The sequence below is a fragment of the Diceros bicornis genome, chromosome 10 (genome assembly GCF_020826845.1).
Source record: "Diceros bicornis minor isolate mBicDic1 chromosome 10, mDicBic1.mat.cur, whole genome shotgun sequence".
NCBI classification, from domain to species: domain Eukaryota; kingdom Metazoa; phylum Chordata; class Mammalia; order Perissodactyla; family Rhinocerotidae; genus Diceros; species Diceros bicornis.
Genome location: NC_080749.1, coordinates 73,209,978 through 73,217,867, shown reverse-complemented (window position 1 = coordinate 73,217,867; position 7,890 = coordinate 73,209,978).

Sequence of the window (7,890 nt, the reverse complement as noted above, 5' to 3'; positions counted from 1 at the left end):
TACTCAGCCAGTAATTAAGCATTCTCCTAGGAGGCTGATGCTTCCTTCGAGGCAATAGTTATTAATTCTGAGGTTCTCTCAGAGAGGCAGTGCGCCTTGGCATCAGGTCTGAGCCTCACCTCTGCTGCTCCCCATCTCTTTCCCTTTAGGCGATATGCAGAGGTGTAGCAGAAGGAGCCTTGGGACCTTCCTCCACGAATTTTAAGCTTTCCTTCAAGATAACAGTCAACACCGGAGTGATGCTCTCTCAAGGACCAGAGCCTAGGAGGACTGTGGCTTTCTCATCCACAAATCTAACTCATCGCCTGACCTTTGGCGCTCTGCCTTTGCCAGTGTTCTTAACTCTGGGAGGGACATTTATCTTCTCCCTTCCAAGTAGATCAAATATCTCATTTTCATTATCCTTTTGTTGCTATTATACCATAACATGAACATTTAAAATAAGTTGGACATGCTAATTAAGAATGTGCTTTTCAGATGGCTCTTAATTTCCCATCAATAAAATGATAAGGAACGACTGGCAAAGGGAAGGATAGGATTCTGCAATTTGTATTGTCAGGTTTCCAAGTAAGAACGGAGGCTAATCGTAAAGTGAAGCATTGAGTTCCATATTAAAACATTTAAATATATGAGTCTTGAATTTAACATTTTACTGTTCATTCATAGTGGGTGCATGTTGAAGCTAGTGTCTTAATTTTCTTTGTTTTAACCTAGGGTAAATGGAATTGAGTTATTTCAGTTTCCTTTCTTCTGCTTCAAACTATTTTTATTTTTACCTGTAAGCAATTCTTTTGAGCATGTCAAGGAGCCAACTGACATACTGTATTGAGCGATATTCTGACACTATAATCACTTGGGGTGGGACAGAATATAGGAGACGCGGAGAAAAAATGGTGCGTGCATTTGGAGCTCTCATTTTTTCCTGATTTTGGTTTTTTGTTGTCAGCTTTTTAAAATTTTCTTACCAATAAGCCTACTATAACCTATTTATTGTTTTCTTAAAGATGAAGTAAGAGCAAAATGAATTATAACCAATATTTCCTTTTTAGAGAGGGCCTCCCACACCCCACACCACCCCGACTTGGAAAAGGGTCACTTGGAGAACGATTGCTCTGAACCTGAAGCTTTTCAAAGCATTGACACAAGATTGAAGGACTTGGGGGCAAAAGAAAATTGGCCCCTGAGTATCTGTCCAACTTTTGTCGAAACAATCAATGAGAGAGATACTGCCCTTTAATGTTCTCTGCAGTCTCTTTTGAACGAACAGAGGCTGTCAGACTTCTGATTTTTTACCTTGTTGATTTTTTCCCTCTATGAAAAATTGCAAGGACATTACAGTATAAATAAAAGAAAATTCTCAAAGACAAGTCAGGATACTGCAGCCAGTAATGCCATCAATGCACTGATGCCAAAGCTTTCAATGAGGAGGTTCGATGTCTCAGAAAAAAGAAAAAATGAAAGGACTGTCATTTGACCTTGCTGAATAAACACACAACACAAGTTGAAGATCTATTTGAACTGTTTTTAGCAAAATAAATTTTACATTGATAATAGTGCATACCTAGTTAATGCTGAATAGAAATATCACATTTCTGCTGTCAATTGTTTGCTTGTGGAGCTGTGTTGCAACGGTTTGTAAAGTATCTTTTTATAAATTGATGCACCTGACATTGAGTTGCCCTTCCTTTTCTTTTCCTTTTTCTTTTCTCAGTTTGGGCACTAAACAAGAAAAAACAAATCAGCTTTGGTTGCTTCACTAACCTAGGATATGATGAGGCTGGTAAACTCAGTTCAAGCTAAAATTTTTACCAATGATATTGCACTTTTGAGGTCTATAGTCATTCTAGTGGAAAATTGGTTGCAGTAAGCTAAATATTTATAGGCTACTAGACTTTTAAGAACTATTAATTCTTATATTTGCCTTCTGACTACTAACTGATTCCATAATACCGTTTTACAATTATGTTTTGTTTCCCCCATGTGATCTCGAGAGCACTGGGCTAAAACTTGAATGGATGTATGACTATAATCCAAATAGCTTTATAGGCTAATAGCTTCCATAAAGAAGCTGTTCTGTCATCTACAAATGGAGGGAATGCCATGTTGAAGATAAAAATAAAATTTACACATGAAAATCTTCTAACATAAAGCATAGACATATAACATTTTTAAGGCAGTTAAAAGACTAGAGAAAAAAATATATATATATTTTGTTTGAAAGGACAATCTAAGTGAACATCAAGATATTACATATGTGTATATGTTTGTGTATGTGTACATACACACAGATATAGGTATAAAACATTGTATATCTGCATGTAATTTATGCTTGTCTATATATCTCCATGTATATTTAAGAAAAATTATGTTTTCAATATGTATATGTGATTCTAACTCAACTTGAGCTTACTTATATAGAGGAGTATATATTTATATATTCATTTTCTTTTGGGGACATGTTTCTCTGAAACTCTCCCTATATGTTGTTACTTATAGATATTTGTTGCCTAAGCATATTGGTGATGGATTTTTTCAAGGTGTGGTATCAAGAAGTGTGGTAGAAACGATACTGGATACAGAGTCAGAATAACTAGTTCTAAGTCATGGCTATGTCAAATACTCTGCGACCTTTAAAAACTTCAATCATTTTTTTGAAAAATGGTAAATATAACACCCAATATACAGAACTATTGGAAAGTTTAAATGTGATTATATTAAGATGCTAGTATAAGTATACTACTGTATACTTATAAACTTGGGTTTATAAGACCAAAAAGGGCCATAATGCTACTGTCTTTATACCGTTTTTTCTATGTCAAGTTTTAAGAATGGTGAGTCAGGATGATATGTGAGATATGTTAATACCTAAGCAAACTAATATATTTAGAGGAAAGCGTGGGGTACAGGTGGCCATACTTTAAGGAATGAGGATTTATGTGCTTCCTCTTTTTGAGGGTGGATCTCTACATAAATTATTTGTAATTCTTCTGCCTGAAGGACTTGTTTTTTCTCCCTGATTTCTTTATTGATTCAACAATTTATTTACATCAGTATGGACTCAAGGATATTTATTTTATTGTCGGTTATAATCCGATATAATTTATTTATTGTCTTGCTCCAGCTGTTCCAGTTGGGCCATTGGGAGCTCTTTCATTTAGCTCCTGTGTCTCTTCAGGGGGTGGAAATCACACTCATTATTGTGTGATTTCTTTTTTTTTTTTTAGCACTTTATTAGTTTCTGGTACTGCAACATGCTCCAGGTTCATCTTGTATATTTCCTGCCTGTCCTAGAATCTGTCATTTCTCCCAAAAGCTCTGGTTCCTTTTATTGGAGAATAGTATTAGAAACCAAGATCTGGATGCTAGGTGTACTTGTTGCAACTGAGATGGGCTTCTAGGCCCTCTCAGCTGACAGCATATACACAGTGTGCGTGTGTATACTAACCTGTGTATGTCTACCTAGCTATAAATACTTCTCTGTATAACCATGCGTGTCTATAGTAAGCTAAACATGTACCTCCAACATTGCCATATGGGTCATCATAGCCCCTCCCCTTCCTTATCTGTAAACTCCAACTCCAACAATGAGAAGTCTGGCTCCCACCATCCACCATCAATTTACTTTATTGTTCAGTTCCAGTGTACATATATAGTAGTATCAAACCCATTTTCTGTTAATTTTTTCTGCCACTGGACAAAGAGGTTTGGATTTCTTATTATTTTTAACCTTTTACACTCTTATCTAGTTGATTATTTCCTCTCTTCTCTCTTTGCTCTACTGCTTTCTTTGGCTTCCTGTTAGAAGTCCTCAAAATACCCTTCCTCCCCACTTTTATACAATTTCACCAATTAATAAGTTTTAACCTTCTAAGATGTACATCAAGCTACTTCAACTCTTTTTTGAATAGGTTTAGGTTACAAGAAATTGTTCACTTAATTTTTATTAGTCAAGAAGCAGTCATTAAGAAAATAAAATGTCAGATCATTGACTAATTTTGAACCATTGGGTGCTCTTAAGATTTAAATAGATAAATTGTGATATTAAAGCAATATTATAATTCAGATGCATCTTGAAATATACTAAAATTGTTTTATTTCTTTGATTATATATTCATTGGGTATAAATTGCTTCTGTTTGCCAAAAACAGAAAAAATTAGGTGGTATGTTTTTCATTGAGAAGAATGATAACCTCCATTACTGGACCACAGACTGCATAAAGTTATGAAATATGATGTTATTGGTGATGCCTTTTTTTCCCCTGTGAAAATAAGGAACGTAAGATGGCTTTTGGAACACCTGAAGAAATATTTCAGTACATAGCTTTAGGGAAAATAGAAGCAATAGAAAATATTTATTGTGTGAATAATCTTTGTGCAAGATTCCAGAGAATCTGTGTTCTAGGTATAGTAAGGTACTGTCCCATTAAAAACAAAAGCTACAACAGCAGCAAAAGAATTGAAAATTTCTCTGGAAATAAATGCTTATATGAGACAAGAGTATAGTCAGTACATATATTTATTCATATATTGACTTCTGCTGATGTTACATACAAAATCATTTCCATACTTGTGAATTTTCATGTTCATGTTTTTAAGGAATGTATATATAAACCATTTGTTCTCAAAACACTCAACATTTAACATCATCCCTACAGTGCACAGGACAGCCCTTTACGAAAAGGAATTACCCAGTTTAAAGTATCAATAATGCTGAGGTTGAAAAGCTCTGATCTAAATAATAGGAATGCAATACTCTTCCACACTGTTGAAGATGGTGAGCATATGCAGATATACATTTCATGGGTGCAATGACTTCTGTAACCAACTATGCAAAGTTAGGTCAGACTTTAAAGGTTAAGGGTGGTGTTCTTACTCACGTACTTCAGCCACCAGCCACAAGTTCAGGGGTTCCCAGGTCACCTGTACCTGCTGGTTCTCTGAGCAGCTGGCTACAAATTCAAGGGTCCTTTCTAACCCCTCAGGATTCAACAATTCACTAGAACAACTCATAGAACTCAGGAAAATATTATATTTACGATTAAAGTTTTATTATAGCCAAAGGATACAAATCAGAACCGGCCAAAAGAATAGACACGTAGGGTGAGATCTGAGGGGGTTCCAAACACTAGGCTTCCGTGTCCTCACCCTGTGGAGTCAGGCACATGTGTGACAACATGCAGAGTATTGCCAAAGCAGAAAGCTCACTGGACCTTCAATGCCCAGAGTTTTTATTGGGGTTTCATTACACAGGCATGATTGAATCATTGACTATGTGACTGAACTCACACTCTAGTCCTTCTCTGCTCCCTGTAGGTCAAGTTGTCATCACGTGGCTCGAAACCCCAACAGTCCAATCACAGGTTGGTCTTTCTGGCATGGCCAGTCCCTAAACTGAATCATCTCTTCAGCATAAACTATCTAGAGGCCCACCATGAGTCACCTCATTAGCATACACTATCAGGATCCACCATGAATAACAAAGACACTCCTTCTACCTGGGAAATACCAAGGATTTACAGGCCATCTCCTAGGAACCAGGGACAAAGGTTTAGCCAGAAACCAACAGGAGTTGGTTTTCTAGATAGATGAATGTAACTTGGTGAAAATAATATCATTATAATCTGGATATTTATCAAATGTTTCTTCTAACACTAAATTTTACAAATACAGACAGGAAGCAGTCAATTGAAAACATTTGAAAAATCACATATAAAAAATGTAAATAAATAGGAAAAAAAATAACTTGTAATTTCAATTAAAGAAGAGGATGAGTTGAGAGTATACCTAAAAAAATATATGAATTTGGACACTAATCTGAAATTTTCCACCTCTAGAAAGACAAAAAATGAAATAGTTTAAATGTAATTCAGAGAATTTAGATTTGTTAGAAGATTTTTTTTCTAACAATAATAGGTATACATTATTGAAATAAAAGTTTGACATTAATGATTTTGAAATCTACAGAAACTTATATTAAAAAGAGCATTTAAAACACCTCAGGAATGGAAGATTTAGAAAAAAGTAAGATCTTGGTCAATTCTCTTTAGCAAGCATCAAGACTTACAAGAAGACTCAGGTATTAATTGCTGAGGTGTACAGATTATGGAAAAGTGTAATTGCTAAAGTTCACAAAGATAAGGAAAAAACAGCATACCTAACCAGATAGAGCTTATTTGTATTAACTTAGAACAGATGAGATATTTATAAAAATAACTTCAATAGAAAGTAGAATGTGATGTATGGTTTCAAAAAGATGCATGCAAAAAATGTGTGAAAGCAAACAAACAAACAGAAACTTACATAACACACTTTTGATGAAGGCTTATGGAAAACTACCAGGATAAACAGAGTAGCAACTTTCTAAGAAAAAGGCTATTAAGGCAAGGAGACAGTACTATAACATCTGGAAAGTGTCATATCTTCTTTCTTTTTTTTTCTGAGGAAGATTTGCTCTGAGCTAACATCCATGCCAATCTTCCTCTATTTTGTATGTGGGTCGCCTCCACAGCATGGCTGACAAGTGGTGTAGGTCCGTGTCCAGGATCTGAACCTGTGAACCCGGGCTGCTAAAGCAGAGTGCACTGAACGTAACCACTACGCTACAGAGCTGGCCCTGGAAAGTGTCATGTCTTAAAGTGCTAGATCTGGTTGACCAAGATTTGAGAAAGAAACAATAACTTTCTTTTGTAGCTATGGTTATAAAATGGGAGGTGAGGGGCATCGTTAAAGTTGCAGGAAGACAAAGAAATATGTCCTAGGGCCATAGTACAGAAAAATATGGATAGAAAAATAGATCTAACTTTTAAAGGAAGAAGAAAAGAAGTAAAATAATTAATGGAAAAATAATGAAAAGTTGAATTCATTATTTTCAATTTTTAAAATTCTCATTTAATTTGTTTCACAGAGGGAACATAGTAAAGAATATATTTCTAAATATTTTTTATAAAGTATATATCATTCCTTTAAAAGTTCATTAAATGATGCTTCCAGTATGATCCAGTTTGAATGCTTCAAAAGTAAATGTCTTCTCAAGGATCTTTTCTGCCTTCTGATCCTAGGGCTTGAACCACCATGAGTTTTTTTAATAGACATCAAGTGTTTTATGGCCCATAAACAGAGAAGTGTGAGAGTTCTTTAGGAAAATACATTATTCTCCTCTAAAGAAGTGCTTGGATGACATGATTCATAATATTCGTTTGACATGCTGCACACTATTTTGATTTTTAGTTTGATTCATTTGTGTGATGCAAAAGAAAAGCAACATCATAATTTGTTGATTTACGGTTTGTAGTGTAATTACACTTGAACTTACTTTTATACTGAATTTCTTAAAATATTATTAGAATATGATAGTTAATAGATTAAAAATTGTAAGACAAATAGTCCTACAAGTCTTAATTTGCATTTGATAATTTATTAACATTGTTTTGAACATCATTGTCCTTACATTGGTTCATATAAGCCAAACCCAGCCTGTAGTCAACTGGGCACCACCTGAGCTCTGCAGAAGCCTTTAATCAGATACCTCCTACCCATACCATACCCTGGGACTAAGAATGTACTTCTCTCTAAACGAATGAAAAATATCATCATCATTAAGGCTTTACAAAATTACTCTCTGCTACCTTTCTAAAAAAATAAGCCATAGTCTATGAATTTGAATTAGTTGGCCACTACAAGAATATTGATTTGAACACATGATAAAGAGAAAAATATTACTGTGGAGGGATAGTGTAGCAATCTATTAACACACATTAAGAAGGTTTCAGAGATGGCCTTTTGATAAAAGACAAGTAAATTTTACCAGGAGTGTGAATAAAGTAACAACTATGATGGATGGCCCAGGGCTTCCTATGAATAGTATTAATAAGGGAATTGGGGAGTTGGGAA